Source organism: Schistocerca piceifrons, chromosome 10, assembly GCF_021461385.2.
Source record: "Schistocerca piceifrons isolate TAMUIC-IGC-003096 chromosome 10, iqSchPice1.1, whole genome shotgun sequence".
NCBI classification, from domain to species: domain Eukaryota; kingdom Metazoa; phylum Arthropoda; class Insecta; order Orthoptera; family Acrididae; genus Schistocerca; species Schistocerca piceifrons.
This window is the reverse complement of record NC_060147.1, coordinates 42,769,318-42,787,314: the sequence shown is the minus strand read 5'-3', so window position 1 is coordinate 42,787,314 and position 17,997 is coordinate 42,769,318. Positions and strand designations below refer to the sequence as shown.

General features: G+C 42.5%; 1 non-coding gene across 1 annotated transcript; it reads left to right on the top strand.

The window, feature by feature from the left end:
- Positions 1-16,555: 16,555 nt before the first annotated feature.
- On the top strand, positions 16,556-16,630 carry Trnap-cgg. The gene has a single exon. It is a non-coding gene; the product is annotated as a tRNA-Pro (tRNA).
- Positions 16,631-17,997: the final 1,367 nt, after the last annotated feature.

Sequence of the window (17,997 nt, the reverse complement as noted above, 5' to 3'; positions counted from 1 at the left end):
GAATGTGTGCACAAGATCTGATGAATCTGCTTAACTCTCTAAAGACACGACCGCAATGATTTCCTTGTGGATGAAAAAGTGAGACAAGTTTATTATCTCGTTCGCGTAAAAATGTTTTCATACAGTAGTTTGACAATCAAAGCTACACGCATTGTCCAATAACAGAGCGGCAGGTTTCCCAAATGTGGGGATGAAATGGTTTACTATTCTCCTGATGATGGGAATTGCTTATGCAGATCTTGTGGCATATAACTTAACATACTCGGTGTATATCGTAATAGGTCACGATGTATTTAACTCCCCCTCTGTCAGAAGGGAGATATCCTGCAGTATCCACACAGGCTGTTTTAAGTGGTTGTGTTGGTATCATGGGATGTAACTCTGCGTAACAGGATTTATTAGTGGGTTTTGATTTTCTCATACTGGGAATTTAATCCTGTCTAATACCCAGAAGTGCCATAATGCCCCCAATCAACATGCTTACATAAGATTAATGCATCTTCATACATGCTAGAAATGCAACCACACTAAATGTAGGAATTAAGATTTCGTCTACAGAATACGACATCATTATGAGTCAGTTCGACTACTGGATTTTTTGGTGATTTAACCTTCTGCCAAGGAGAGTCTGCATTCTGTAAATGTGCCATGTTCCTGCACATGTCTAAGTAATACTGGCGATGATTACAATCTGGCATTAACAGTACTCATTAGCCGGATGTTTGTTTAATTAGTTCCGTGTATTGTGAGAAGGCTTCTGGTAATCCTGACAGTGCATCTGCTACAATGTTATGTCTCTTGGATGTGTAACTAACCCCAAACTTGTATTTCTAAACGAATGAAAACCAGCGTGCTAGATGCGGTTGTAATAACTCGCATGACATGATGATCATAACAGACTTTATGTTGTGGCCACAAATGTAACAGCCGAATTTTCTGAGAACCCAAAACACTGCTATTGTTTCTTATTCAGTAATAGAATATGAGGGTTCGTATTCAGATAAGGTGCGACTAGCCAAACTTATTACCTTAATTTCTCGTTTTATTTATTCCTCATGGATCTGAAATAAACAAGGTCTTAATCAAGGATCTGATGCGTCAGTGACCAAACAGAAAGCGTTAGTCATACCAGAATGCTGCAGAATGTCAGAATTTAATAAAGCCTCTCCTTCCGCATTGAAATCATTCTCACAGTCGCTCGTCCAGACCCACAGTGCATTTTTCTTCACAACACTTAGCAAGTTTGTACTGTTTAAAAGGTGACTGGGTACAAATTGACAAACAAATGAGCATAAGCCATAGAATGCTTTAAGGTGTTTCTTTGTACGAGGGTATGAAAATGATTATGGCACTAATCTTATCTGGGCCAGGTATTATTCCAGCTGAAGTAATTATGTGAGCAAGAAACTTAACGTACTCCCTAACAAACTAGCTGTTACCACTGCCTCTGAGAAGTTGTGTAGTACCTTTCCTAGCAATCTTACATGTTCTTCCCATGTGTGAGTAGCTGTTAGTATATCATCAACGTATAGTGTAACTTAGCCAAGCATTTCAGTTGCTAAGACAGTATGTAACGTTGTTACAAATACTTCTGAACTCACCTTTAAGCAAAATGGCAGTACACGGAACTGGAAGCGTCCTTTGCCGTAAATAAAGGCCTTGTAAGTCACAGACTCCTCTGTGAGACCTATTTGCCAGTTCTAAACTTCGTAAATCATTGCTAGTGAGGAATTCAACCAGAACAAATTTCTATAATTGTCCATCCAAATTCTCTAGCCGAGTTCATGCAGGGATGATAATCTTGTTAATTGCCCTTGTATCCAAAACCAAGCAAACACTTTGGACTACAATAGGGTGACGTAGAAGGTTCTCTTATATTGGACTCAAGAACAAATTTTATATTACTATCAAATGCTGCTGCCTTAGAAAACGTGATGTGCTTCCACCAATAGCAAAAACTTTGGTAGAAGTGAGTAATGTCCAATGGACACTGTTTTTAAGGTGTTTAAGTTCTGAAAATGTTCCAACAAATCCTTTTTTTTTTTTTTTTTTTTTTTTGCAAAACAAATCTGGTCACTTTTGGGTCGCCCAGAACAAAACAATACACTGACAGAAATGGAAGGTTTTACACCATGAAGCACCAGTCTGACATTTATCAGACGCTGCTGAGACGTTCAATACATAACAGGTATTACCTGATTAGGATTTCATTTTGTTCATAACTGTTGTCCATCATGAACATCAATATGAGACGTGATTACCGCAGTCATGAATACACTATGATATTCCTTGGGTTACGAAGGCAAGTAGCATATGAGCGTCATTTCAATGAACTTCTCGCCATTTTGTAACACACTCCTTGTCTGTTAACAAGTCACTCCAAAGGAATGCACAATATTTAGGAAAAGTCCAATTTCTGTTACATATTTTTTTCTGGTTACACACGTCATAAAAACATTCCTATGACTTGGATTCAAATCTGATTTGACTTGTTTTCCGCTAGTCGCACTGTAGGAGCCCTCTATCAGAGATGGCTGCTGTAGATGAAGTTCATCTGAAGCAATAGTGTCTTCTGTTACAGAGTTACTGTGTTGTCGGAACAGGACAATGACAAAGATTCACAACAGATTCAAGAATGAGTGTGGGCATAATGTTATTTACCACAGATTGGTTTGTAAGTCATTGGCCAAACAACTGGGGACATCACTACTGAGAACCACCTATGCCATGGCAGACTGAGTGCTCCTGACAATGTAGAGAATGTGCAGTATGATTTTGGCTGACAATATACAACCAACTGAACGAGCCGCCCATCACTGAGAAAACTGATTTGGGAAAACATTTGCACCAAACAGTTTCTGAAATCACAGAGCTGGGGTGGCAACACTGAAACATCCAACCTACAGTCCTGGTCTGGCACTGAATGATCCCCACCTCTTGGGTCAACTGACGGGGTCCCTACGTGTAATGGGTTTTGAAGGCGATGACTGACTCCCTTATGAAGGCTGGTAGTAATTTCTATCTCGCAGATACAAAAAACTCACCTTGATGACTGGGTAATGTAGTTGAAAGAGACATGTCCACCGACTAAAGCAAAAAAATATCCAGGTTGCAATGACTGAACAAGTTTATTTATCAAAGATTAACAGCATGTCTACTCCAATATGGACTGAAACAAAACATAAAATAAGTCACCTCTTGAAATAAAACAATAATACATGCCATGACTGAAGGCTGATGAGATTGTCACTCAGTCTAAGTTCATTAAACACATATTTCATAAAAGTCAAAATCTTGTAGGACGATGGGGGTTGAAGTACAAATTGAGTGAACAAACTTTAAGTTCCCCAAAAATTTCGGAAAATTTACAAGGCTAAAGACCTGTCAAGATGACAGACTCCATGCGTTCTTCAGTGAAGAGGCCATGTCCACAGCCAGCAACTTCGGGGCTGAGGAAAGTCAGATGTCAAATTCAATAACTTCATGGAGGCAACTCTCGAGTGAGAATAGTGGGTGATGGAATCCACGCCTGGTCCAGGGGACTCACTCAGAGTGATATGGTCTGGTCTGGCACGAGTGCTGCCCTAAATACCACTCAGCACCTGGTTACAGTTCGACTTATTTTCGATGATGTGTTTTGTGGAACATAATAGGCCCTTGCTGCCTGCAACCTCTAGCAGTGCTTGGATTGTCTCATGGTAGACGGTTGGATCATGGTCATCTGTCTTTCGAAAAATTGTTCCCTGTGTGTTAGGCATCATGTTATGTTGCTTGCTGACACTGCAAGTGTTAAACCTTTGCAGCAGCAGATAGGGGTGGAGATTATGTGGGGAAGTAATGTTTGACCTCCTCAGAATGTATCAACATAACAGTAAAATGTGGAAAGCATACAAAGTAAATTCGATGTTTACACAACATTGTAAATCTCTTTTCAGTAATCCTTGTAGATTGCTAACTGGGTGGTTGGGTTATGTCGTCCACAGCACCCCTGAAATCTCTTACACATGACAGACCAGGGGACTGGGTGCATCAACGAAATATCCTTAAAATCTTGAAGCCATTTCTGGTGTGAACTGCAGTGGGGCATCTTGACTATGCAATTGGAGTATTTCGTTTTATACCATAGTCATGCAGGGTCCATCAAAATGGTTTCCCATTATTGGGACATATTAACAAGCATTTAGTCTCCATTCAGTGAGTGCCATGTCATATAAAATAGTTTACCACACCATAAGCCCAAGGAGTAGAGAGATATATGTCCAGTAACCAACTGTTTTCTGTGACCCTTCACCAAGCTGTCTACAGACACTTTGGCGTGTCTCTGATCATCACACTCAATGTTCCAGTTGATTCTGGCTCCACATGATGCAAGTGTCTGTTGTCTGTTATATGACAGCAGTGGTAAACGGTGATTGGCAACACGAGAAAACAAAACAGCGAGCCACTTGGAAGACAAGACTGGAGATAGATGTAACTTTGGACACGTGATAATCATCGTCAGGTATGCAAATGATAAGTCTTGAAATTTCTTTTGACAGGTAGATAAAGTGGATTAGTGTTTTCCTCGTTTAGTGTTGTTACCAGGCCCAGTAGGGTACATAAAGGACGCAGACAGCCTCAGACAGAGTGGTTACTTTGAAGGACATGTAGATGATGAGCGAACAGTGTGGAGGACAGGAACATGCTGTGCACTCGAGCGAGGCAGCGTTATCAACACTTGACAACTGGATGGTAGCCTCATTTTGGGTCTCCGCCTGTCTGCCTGGCTGAGTAGTGCAATGTCCAGATCTGAGGGGAATTCAGATGTGAGAGAGGGCTGATGTTAGACTGCCTGGGAACGCTAACGCATGAATTACTGTCATCCATGTTCCAGTAGGTTATGTCATGAGTACCACAACTGAAGATTGCCATATTCTACACCAATAGACAAACGTTCAAACAACTCCTATTGGTGAGTTTTATCACAATAAGAAAATTACAGATACTTAACTTTAGCAGTTACACAGTTGTGTCGCAAGCAAAGGTTTACATACGAAATAATGAGTCTTTGCAGCGACTGCTGATCTCTAAGCTACAAATTTTTTTCCTGAACTGTTGTTGAAGTACCTAACGTTGACACAGCTATCCAAGTGGCTATTGTTGAAGCTGCTATCGAAATGGACCACCACCAGTTGGGCGCGACGCTTAAGTCCTCTTGACCTAGCGGTCGCTGTTGTTGCGTTGTCGTCCTGGAAGGAGGTCGGTCTGCGTTACCTGACATCGTATACAGGGTGTTACAAAAACGTACGGCCAAACTTTCAGGAAACATTCCTCACACTTGAAGAAATAAAATATGTTATGTGGACATGTGTCCGGAAACGCTTACTTTCCATTTTATTACTTCTCTTCAGATCACATTAATCATGGAATGGAAACATACAGCAACAGAACGTACCAGCGTGACTTCAAACACTTTGTTACAGGAAATGTTCAAAATGTCCTCCGTTAGCGAGGATACATGCATCCACCCTCCGTCGCATGGAATCCCTGATGCGCTGATGCAGCCCTGGAGAATGGCGTATTGTATCACAGCCGTCCACAATACGAGCACGAAGAGTCTCTACATTTGGTACCGGGGTTGCGTAGACAAGAGCTTTCAAATGCCCCCATAAATCAAAGTCAAGAGGGTTGAGGTCAGGAGAGCGTGGAGGCCATGGAATTGGTCCGCCTCTACCAATCCGTCGGTCACCGAATCTGTTGTTGAGAAGCGTACGAACACTTCAACTGAAATGTGCAGGAGCTCCATCGTGCATGAACCATATGTTGTGTCGTACTTGTAAAGGCACATGTTGTAGCAGCACAGGTAGAGTATCCAGTATGAAATCATGATAACGTGCTCCATTGAGCGTAGGTGGAAGAGCTTGAGGCCCAATCGAGACATCACCAACAATGCCTGCCCAAACGTTCACAGAAAATTTGTGTTGATGACGTGATTGCACAATTGCGTGCGGATTCTCGTCAGCCCACACATGTTTATTGTGAAAATTTACAATTTGATCATGTTGGAATGAAGCCTCATCCGTAAAGAGAACATTTGCACTGAAATGAGGATTGACACATTGTTGAATGAACCATTCGCAGAAGTGTACCCGTGGAGGCCAATCAGCTGCTGATAGTGCCGTACATGGTACGGAAACAACTGGTTCTCCCGTCGCACTCTCCATACAGTGACGTGGTCAACGTCACCTTGTACAGCAGCAACTTCTCTGACGCTGACATTAGAGTCATCGTCAACTGCACGAAGAATTGCCTCGTCCATTGCAGGTGTCCTCGTCGTTCTAGGTCTTCCCCAGTCGCGAGTCATAGGCTGAAATGTTCCGCGCTCCCTAAGACGCCGATCAATTGCTTCGAATGTCTTCCTGTCGGGACGCCTTCGTTCTGTCTCGATACAAACGTACCGCGCCACGGCTATTGTCCCGTGCTAATCCGTACATAAAATGGGCATCTGCCAACTCCGCATTTGTAAACATTGCACTGACCGCAAAACCACGTTCGTGATGAACACTAACCTGTTGATGCTACGTACTGATGTGCTTGATGCTAGTACTTTAGAGCAATGAGTCGCATGTCAACACAAGCGCCGAAGTCAACATTACCTTCCTTCAATTGGGCCAACTGGCGGTGAATCGAGGAAGTACAGTACATACTGACGAAACTAAAATGATCACTAACATGGGAATTAAGCGTTTCCGGACACATGTCCACATAACATCTTTTCTTTATTATTGTGTGAGGGATGTTTCCTGAAAGTTTGGCCATACATTTTTGTAACACCCTGTATAGTGCCAACAAGGAAGTATGGAAGAGGTGACGCTATGGGCGGGGGTGTTTTAGCGATTACTGTGTGGTCCCCTTAATCTCAATAGAAGCTAAGCGTGGCAGGAGATGATCACATTTCACAGTATTGTGTGGCGCATTCAGCAGAGGAACAGCCCAGAGACACTCATTATTTGTATCAGCGTAACAATGCACACCGTTATGAGGCATTATCTGTGAGACGATGATTTGTCGACAACAACAATCCTGAATTGGATTGGTGTGCTCAGGATCTCGACCTTAACCCATTTTAACATATTTGGGATGTGTCTGAATGTCGACTTGGTTCCAGATACCTTCGTCCTATATAACTACCTTCCATGGTTGCAGGTCCTGATGACTAATAGGCGGCATTCCCCAACAGACATTCATACACCTCAGTGACGAGTCCACCAAGAAACCTGTTACGAGGCATTACCTGTGAGACAATGGTTTGTCGACAACAACAATCCCAAAATGGACTGGTGTGCCCAGGATCTTGACTTCAAACCATTGTCACATCTTTGGGGCGTGTCGGAATGTCGAGATGGTTCCAGATTCCTACTTCCAAAATAACAACATTCCTTGGTTTCAGGTCCTGACGACGAACAGACGGCATTCCTCCACATACATCCATACACCTGAATGATGAGTCCACTGCAGAATTCAAGCACCCTGTGAGACAATGGTTTGTTGACAACAACAATACTGAAATGGACTGGTGTGCCCAGAATCTCGACCGGAGCCCATTGTAACATGTTTGGGATGTCTGAATGTCGACTTGGTTCAAGATCTCTGCTTCGAATGTAACTACCTTCCTTGGTTTCAGGTCCTGACGGCGAATAGGTGGCATTCTTCCACAGACATTCATACATCTCAGTGATGAGTCCACCGCTGCATTCTAGCCATCATAAAGACGGACAGTGGACACCTCATATTCGTGTCCACTGACAGGTGTACGGACACTTTTGATCACATAGTGTATCCTTCATTTTTATTTATTTACGTGTTCAGTTCCATAGCACCAAATAGAGGAGCAAATCACCAGATTCATGAAACGTTTCAGTACATGAAATTACAACAAAAAAGTAATAGCCAATAAAAAATAAAATATATATGAACTCAAAAAAGTCATAACGTAAGTTTAAGTAAACGTGTGGATTACTACTAAGTGTTTAGAATTCTTGTTGTAGATTACTGGAAATGGGTGCAGCAGGATACTGGACAGCTCTCTGCACAAGAGTTAAGGAATTCCGATCCAAATGCAGATTGCATTTCTGCCGAATATTAGTTGCGTGAAAGCTGCTAACTCTTGGGAATATGGGAATAAGCTGATATTGTTAACAAGAAACGACAGTAAAGAATATATATATAAAGTCCAGTGTCAAAACACCGTGACTAGTGTATAGGGGTCGACAAGAGGCTCGCGAACTCACATCACGTAGTGACCGAACTGCCCGTTTCTTAGCCAAAAACATTCTTTTAGAATGGGGAGAGTTACCCCAAAATAAAATACCATACGACATAAGCAAATGAAAAAGTGGACTAATTTTCGTGTCGAACGACCATTTACTTCAGATACCATTCGAGTAGTAAAAATGGGAGCATTAAGTCTCGAACAAGTTCCTGAACGTGGGATTTCCATGACAGTTTACTATCTATCTGAATACTGAGAAAGTTTAATTGTTCAGTTTCACTAATCATATGCCCATTCTGTGAACTTAGAACGTCGGGTAATGTTGAATTGTGTTACAGACTGTAATAACTGAGTCTGACTGTGATTTAGCGTTAATTTATTTTCCACAAGCCATGAACTTAAGTCATGAACTGCACTATTTGAAACGGAGCCAATGTTGCACTCAACATCATTTACTACCAACGTAGAATCATCACCAAACAGAAATATTTTAGGATTATCCGTAATACTAGAGGATATACCATGTATGTATATAAGGAACAGGAGTGGTCCTAGCAGTGATTCCTGTGGCACCTCCCCCCCTCCCCCCATTTGACTGTACCCCACTCCGACCCCACACCATAACCATTCTCAACACTGTAAATAACAACCTCTTGCTGTCTGTTATTAAAGTAACAGGTTAACCAATTGTGAGCAACTCCCCACATTCCATAGTGGTCCTACTTCTGGAGCAATATTTCGTGATCAACACAATCAAACGCCACAGTAAAATTAAAAAAAAAAATATGTGTAGCGTTCGAAACCCTTTATTTAATCCATCCAGTTACTTGAAGAGAAAAGAGAATACAGTATTTTCAGTTGTTAAACCACTTCTAAAGCCAAATTGTACATGTGATGACAAATTATGTGATATAAAATGATCAATTATACTTGCGTACACAGCCTTTTCAGTAACTTTAGGAAATAGTCTCAAACTGTCTACATTATCCCTTTCCTCCCTTTTTATAAGTGGCTTTACTACTGAGTACTTTAATCATTCAGAAAACTGACTATTCTTAAAGGAAAAATAACAAATATGGCTAAGTAGAGAGCTAACATGTGCAGCACAGTACCTTAATATTCTGCTACGCACTCCATCATATACATGAGTGTCCTTAGTCTTCAATGATTCAATTATTGACTCAATATCCCCCTTGTCATCATCACAGAGGAGTATTTCAGACATCTGTCTCGGAAAGGCTTTTGCCAAGAGAGGTATATGATTCCCTGTAGAGACTAATTTTTTATTTAATCTGTTAGAGATGATGTAACATTATTGTGCCTTCCAGAAAATTTTGTCGTTACACTTACTCATAAAACTGCATCAATATTTGCAGGTTATTTATGTTCTCCTTTAAGAGGTCATGCTTATGTCTCTCAACCTGAGCCTTTAATCACATTGTGAATAAAAGTGGACCTAATATCGAACCATATGGAACAGGAATAGTGTTCTGCGCAATTATCTTTTTGATTCACTTTCATTGGCCATAATCACTTTGTGGAAACAAATAACGCTTTTCACAAACAAAACCTCGTCCAAGCAGGTGTCTGTTGTTATGATCTGTGTAATCTGAGATACCACCTCATATCTCAGTTTCCTTCCATCGATGAGTAAGAAATTGAATCTTAGTTCATGACCTTTCACGTGTGCAGATATCGCTTAGATTATCGCACATGTGTTTGTGGGTGCCATAAACTCTCAAAGACTAGGAAAGTTAAACCTGGTATTTCACAGATTGGTAAAGAATACTGACACACGTGTTGCATTAGCCCACCTGTCCTGTACATTGTCTTGATTCTAACGTATTTACATAAAGTCAGTGGCGACGTAAAACAAAGAAAGCAGAAGCTACAACCTAGATTCGTTTTGAAACTTCCTGGCAGATGAAAACTGTGTGCCAAACCGAGACTAGAACTCGGGACCTCTGCCTTTCGCGGAAAAGTGCTTTACCAACTGAGCTACACAAGCACCTCGTCTCCTACCTTCCAAATTGCACAGAAGGTCTTCTGCGAACCTGACAGAACTAGCAGTGCTGGAAGAAAGGATATAGCGGAGACATGGCTTAGCCCAACCTATGGGATGTTTCAAGAACGAGATTACGTTCGTAGAATAGCTTCTGTGGAGTGTGGAAGGTAGGAGACAAGGTGCTGTAAGGAGAGGTCGTGAGTTTTGTCTGGGGTGCTCATTTGGTAGAGCAATTGCTCGCCAAAGCAAAAGCCCCGATTCCGAGTCTCGATCTAGCACACAGTTTTAATCTGCCAGGAAGTTTCATATCAGTGCACACTCCGCTGCAGAGTGAAAATATCATTCCAAATGCGTTTTGCTTTTTTTTTAGATAATCTACACTAGCCATAGCACGTAATTTCAAATTTTTCTGGAAGTGCTGGAGTCTGTCTACAAAGAATACTTCACTACTTTTGCTATCGATTGAGCAATTCTGGAATGTTGATATCGCAAGTGCTTAGATGTCCTACAAGCTTTGATTGAGACTACAATGTAGGGCATCAGAAATGGTTTCCATCTGTATTCTGCATCGAGGTGGTAGGACTAGATGTCCTCCGATATGATGGCGTCAGTCTAAATAACAGCAGTGCGGTTTGTAGTGTACCTGGATGTGTATTGCTGGTGAAAAGTCCACAGTGATTCGTTGATTAGTGAGGTAGCTAAGTTGAAGCCCGATTAAGCAAGGAAGTATAGACAAATGCTTCAAATGGCTCTGAGCACTATGGGACTTAACTGCTGAAGTCATCAGTCCCCTAGAACTTAGAACTACTTAAACCTAACTAACCTAAGGACATCACACACATCCATGCCCGAGTAGACAAATGGTTGCTATGTGGGAAGACAGGTAGTCATCCAGTTTGGCTACTCCACTGGAGGATCCAGTCACCTCAAATGTAGTCACAATTCATCGGCAAAATTGACTGAGGACGTATTGTCTTTCTTCGACGATCTGGAAGGAGCGGCAAAGATCAGGTTTTCGACGGATGGCCACCTGTTGCGGATAGCTAAGCGTTTATTCAGTATAATGAATAGTTGACGGACGCACTAACATGTGAGCGATTAAAACAAGGTCTTCAGCAATGCGCGAGAATTTTCCGGCAGCAACCGAGTACAATTTCACAAAAGCACAATGAGACAGTGAAACTTTGAATTGAGAAGATACAGAAAGTAAATGTACATATTTTCCAGTTAACAGGAAGTGTTGAAGTCAATAGGACACGACAAACTGGCCTCATTTTATGGGCAGTGTCAGTATAGCGACAGGTATTACTTGTTATGGTGTCAAATCCGTTAAGATGGCTGGGAGATTATTCACCACTGAAAGAGCAGATAACCGGTTGTTAGAATCATTTAGTTCCAAAATGAAAGACGTAGTGGATTTATGGGAAAAGTTTAAACTGTTAGTACATCGCGCTCTGGAGGCGTATGTGCCAAGCATCTCAAATGCAAAAAATAAAGCTCTCCGCTATGTTCGTCTTCTGTACCATGGGCCATCGTAGTCTCACACCTAACCTCGTGACACTGCAGTTCGTGACCTGTTGCCAACAGTCGTCTTTGCATATTTCGGAATAATTCCATTCTGGAGACATCTTCGACTGAACTGTATCTTCGTACATGCCTTTGCAAATTTCAGCCTTCTCTCCACGTAGGCATACAGATACCATTAAATCTGACGTGGCTCGTATTTACGAACCTCCGGCGTGCTGGAATGGCTGTGTGCCAGCAACTTCTGTTAATCCGTACAACTAAAAACCAACCAGAGTTGCAAATTTCACTTTTTGTATTCACTCGACGACTAGTTTCTGTCCCGGACCCCATCTTCAAATTATCCTACAGGGCAGAAAACCAAATTTACACTCATGTAAAATAGAGGTACTACCAATTTCCTTGGCCGTGCGGTTCTAGGCGCTCAGTCCGGAACCGCGCGACCGCTACGGTCGCAGGTTCGAATCCTGCCTCGGGCATGGCTGTGTGTGATGTCCTTAGGTTAGTTAGGTTTAAGTAGTTCTAAGTTCTAGGGGACTGATGACCACAGATGTTAAGTCCCATAGTGCTCAGAACCATTTGAACCATTTTTGAACCAATTTCCTTTTTTTTTTAGCACAGGCCAAAAATACTTAACGTATCGTTTCAAGACTTACGAAACATAGTCAAAAATGGCATTTCCGAAAATGCAAAAACCACGTCAAAATTGTGGAAACGAACGGTTACAACGCATGTGCATAACTGGCAGTCTACTCCTTCCGTTGTCATAAGGAATCCTAGGGAAGGGGCCGTCCTATCAGGATATAGAAAACCTCCTGCACTTATTAAAACCTTCTGTAACCATCGTTTTAAAGAACGTGTGGGTCCTTCTCATAGCCTTTGGAAAGCATCTAAAAACTGAGGCTCATAGGGTTGGTACTATCCTGGGTGACCCACAAAATATGCAAATATTTTAATATGTTATTGTACAAGTAAAACTAAAGAAAAAAGTTCATGTGAATGTAGGTCCGCAAATGTTTAGTTACGGAATTACGGCTAATAAAAGATTTTACCTGAAATTTAGCAACTTCGCTAATATGAAGCCTTCGAAAACTGTACGATGTTAAAGTAAAGCTACGAATTCCATTTATTTTCTTTTTTATTTTTCTAGTGAATCTAATAAAACATGCCCCAGACGTGTATCTGCAGTAGTTTTCCAGAACATCCAGAGAAGTAGGCGAAATTAAGAACAACCATGTTAAACTGAAACGAGCAAGAAAATCTGTTCTTACACGCGCAACTAAATGCATTGAACTCGGTGGAGGCACTTTAGAACATTTCTTGTGAATGTATTGTAAAATTGTATGTACACTGTGCAACTTCCTTAACACTGAACTTTGTTTTTTTTTCCGGTTTAACATAAATACAGGTGTGCTATGGTATTGATAAAAGTACCGGGTGATCAAAAAGTCATTATAAATTTGAAAACTTAATAAACCACGGAATAATGTAGACAGAGAGGTAAAAATTGACGCACATGCTTTGCTTGGAATGACATGGGGTTTTATTGGAACAAAAAGAAAAAAAAAACAAAAAAAACAACGTATTGCTAGACGCGTGAAAGCTCTTACGCGAGCCGTTTGGTGATGATCGTGTGCTCAGCCGCCACTTTCGTCATGCTTGGCCTCCCAGGTCCCCAGACCTCAGTCCGTGCGATTATTGGCTTTTGGGTTACCCGAAGTCGCAAGTGTATCGTGATCGACTGACATCTCTAGGGATGCTGAAAGACAACATCCGACGCCAATGCCCCACCATAACTCCGGACATGCTTTACAGTGCTGTTCACAACATTATTCCTCGACTACCGCTATTGTTGAGGAATGATGGTGGACATATTGAGCATTTTCTGAAAGAACATCATCTTTGCTTTGTCTTAGTTTGTTATGCTAATTGTTGCTATTCCGATCAGATGAAGCGCCATCTGTCGGGAATTTTTTTAACGTTTGTATTTTTTTTGGGTCTCATAAAACCCCATGTCATTCCAAGCATAGCATGCGTGTCAATTTGTACCTCTCTATCTACATTATTCCGTGATTTATTCAGTTTTCAAATTTATACTGACTTTTTGATCACCCGGTATATTATCTGACACATTCATACAGTTTCAGTTAACGTTATTTCCATCATTTTTCCAAAGTTAAATTCTCCACAACTTCTGTTGAAAAGTTTGTGCAGTTGTCTGGAATTCAAAAAACAAATTGGGCCAAGTAGGTAATAAATCAAAAGATTTACGAAGTTACTTCTTTCCTTCCCTCGATGTTCTGGAAAACTGATGCAGGTACACGTCTGGGACATGTTTCATTAGATACACCAGATCAATAACAACAAAATAAAAGGATATCGTGCTTTGCTTTAACCTCGTACAGTTTTACGATGGCTTCCTATTAGCAAAGTTGCTACCTTTCAGGCAGTATCTTTTATTATTGTAAACATTTGTGAACCTCTGTTTATTTGAACTTTTTTATTTAGTTTTACTTGTAGAATAAAATGGTAAAATATTTCGATATCTTTGTAAATCACGCTGTAGATAACACACTGAAGTTTTTGTATCAGGCATCGAAAGGTACGCAGTTGGAAATTTTGAAGGAATTTAGGATTTTTAAGAGCAAAATAAAGGAGCCGGATAAAGTGTTGAATGAACAATTCGATTTTCGGTTTAGTCGGTTCTTTGCTCTGTCCCAAAGTTATGTATAGTTTATACTCACTTCCTCTACCGGTTAAAGGCGCTGCAGTCTGGAACCGCAAGACCGCTACGGTCGCAGGTTCGAATCCTGCCTCAGGCATGGATGTTTGTGATGTCCTTAGGTTAGTTAGGTTTGAGTAGTTCTAAGTTCTAGGGGACTAATGGCCTCAGAAGTTGAGTCCCATAGTGCTCAGAGCCATTTGAACTTCCCCTACCAGCAACCCTGTTATTACTTCCGTCATCCCCTCGACCGCAACCTTCCGTATACCCGCTCTCCGCTCCCCCGTTCACTCCCCACCCATTTCCGCCCCCCCCCCCCTTCTTTCACCCTCTCACTTTATAATATTCTCGCAGTGACATTTTGCTGTCCGCAACTCACCGTGGCTTAACAATAAAATTCGAAAATATGGTGAGGAAGCAGAGAATGTGCCACTCATAATTCAACAAGGGACTCGCAAATGTCGACAGGTAATAGGTAGCAGAAATTCGTACGTCCGTGACCAGATCTATGAGTGAAGCATACAACTAGTACCGCCATCATACTTGAGCAAAGTGGCTAAATGATAAGCGAGAAAACTTTGGTCCTACGTAACATCGCTTCTGTCCAGTCACTCGTTGAACAAACTAGTGTGGCAATAAAGATATCGAAAGGAAACGCGGACGTTTAAATTTCACGTTTAGGAGATCATTCACGTAGGCGGATCGTACAAACGTACCGTCGCTTCACTGGCGTACGGACTCACGCATGGAGGATTGCAAATAGTCTCCCCTGGAACAGAGAAGCAACTGAAAGAGTTGAGCCAGCCGTGGTGGCCGAGCGGTTCTAGGCGCTTCAGTCCGGAACCGCGAGACCGCTACGATCGCAGGTTCGAATCCTACCTCGGGCATGGATGTGTGTGATGTCCTTAGGTTAGTTAGGTTTAAGTAGTTCTAAGTTCTAGGGGACTGGTGACCTCCGATCTCAAGTCCCATAGTGCTCAGAGCCATTTGAACCATTTGAAAGAGTTGAAAATAAGTCGTGCGTCCAAATGGAATGCCAGTTCGGTTTGGCCCCTTACTTAGCTTGTATTTACCGCGATTGTCTCGCCCAGGGCAAAGTCCAAAGCGACTATAAAAAAAGTGCAGCAGACTTCCGCATAAAAGAATGGAGAAGAAAGGACCAACGTAATTGCAGACTGATATCATTAACATAAATTTGCTCCATATTTTTTCAACACATTCTGAGTTCAAATATAACAAATTTTCTTGAGACAGAACAGCACATAAAAGCACAGACTCAGAAGGCATCGCTCTTACTACTCGCACTGTTTTCCCATGACGTTCTGTGAAACGTATCACAGCACAACAAGCAGAATCCGTATTCATAGATTTCCTGAAAGTATTTGACACGGTGCCACAATGTAGACTCTTGACGAATGTCCGATCACACGAAATAAATTTCCATATAGACGGTGTTACCGTAAGAGCGTGCAGAAATTTAACAGGACATAGAGGACGCTCCACCGAACAATTTGAGGCAGGGAATCTGGCGTCGGAGAACCCAGCTTAAGGAGATAATAGCAATAAAATCACATTGTAGTGTACTTTTTTACCTACATTAGTGAACTGCAAATTCCATTACTGACACAATGAACACGCCAATTGTACTATATCTTACAAAATGTGCTAAAACCCATGGGCATCGACCTCAATTTAACTCAAACATGACACCCGAGAATAAGATTCTGGCGCACCCTGACAAACATCCTTGGTGTTTCCAGAATGAGAATTTGACTCAGCAGCGGAGTGTGCGCTGATATGAAACTACCTGGCTGGTTATAACTGTGTGCCGGACCGAGACTCGAACTCAGGACCTTTCAGCGCACACTCCGCTGCAGAGTGAAAATCTCGTTCTAGAAACATCCCCCAGGCTGTGGATAAGCCATACCTCCGCAATATCCTTTCTTTCAGGAGTGCTAGTTCTGCAAGGTTCGCAGGAGAGCTTCTGTAAAGTTTTGAAGGTAGGAGACGAGGTACTGGCAGAAGTAAAGCTGTGAGGACGGGGCGTGAGTGGTGCTTGGGTAGCTCAGTTGGTAGAGCACTTGCCCGCGGAAGGCAAAGGTCCCGAGTTCGAGTCTCGGTCCGGCACACAGTTTTAATCTGCCTGGAAGTTTCATCATTGGTGTGTTTCGAAGCACATCAGAGGCAGTCATAATTCTGGCAACTAATTCTATCTCCGTATCCACTGGGGTCTCATACACGAGTAACTTTAAATATTCCCATAGGCAATAATCCAGAGGATTCAGGTCAGGTGACCTCGGGGGCCACGGAATAGGACCTCACCTTCCAATCCAGTGACCAGGGAATACAGCACTGAGGTGGTAGTTGACTTCCTCGCTGAAGTGAGCCGGCCCACCGTCATGTTGTATCCATATCCTCTCACGAACAGCCAATGGTGCGTCCCCCAGCAACTCACGTAGAACACTATGCACGAACCTGAAGTATTGGAGGCCATTCAGATGGCCAGGTGGAAGATATGGTGAGTGTGAAATCTTATGGGACTTAACTGCTAAGGTCATCAGTCCATAAGCTTACACACTACTTAACCTAAAACACACATACCCATGCCCGAGGGAGGACTCGAACCTCCGCCGGGACCAGCCGCACAGTCCATGACTGCAGCACCTTAGACCGCTAGGGGTGGAAGATATGGCCCAATGAGATTGTCGCCTACAATGCCTCACAGCAAAACGTACTTAATGGTATGACTCTACTACAGCGTGACGGTTTCCTTCATCCCAGACATGGCTGTCCCTGCTGTTGGAAATACCATCACGATCAAATGCGGCGTCATCAGTAAACAGCTCGATCTGGAAGAAATCCGGTCGATCAATAAATCAATCAATTGGAACAGCCATTGACACAATGCGACCCATGGTGTAAGCATTGCATGGACTCTTTGTGAGTGACACGGGTGTAATAGTTGTTCGTGGAGTTCTCCCCGCACGCTAGTATGTGCAGCGCCTAATTCACGCTCTATACGACAAGTACTTGAAGTGGGGTCCGCTGCAACACGTTCCAGCATCTTCTCTACAAAATCGGTCGTGCGAGTGGTTCTCATGTTGCCAGGTCCCTTGTCTCTTCTTTCCAGTGAACCATTCCCCCGCATTCGTCGATCGGGAGACAATGGCTGCGTTTACCCTTGACGATGCATCACAGACAGGAGCGCCTGCGATGGTGCACGAATGGCAAAACGTCATTTTTTCGGATGAGTCCAGGTTCTGTTTACAGCATCATGATGGTCACATCCGTGTTTGGCGACATCGCGGTGAACGCACATTGGAAGCGTGTATTCGTCATAGCCATACTGACGTATCGCGCGGCGTAATGGTATGGGGTGCCATTGATTACACGTCTAGGTCACCTCTTGTTCGCACTGACGGGACTTTGAAAAGTGGACGTTACATTTCAGATGTGTTACGACCCGTGGCTCTGCCTTTCATTCGATCCTTGCGA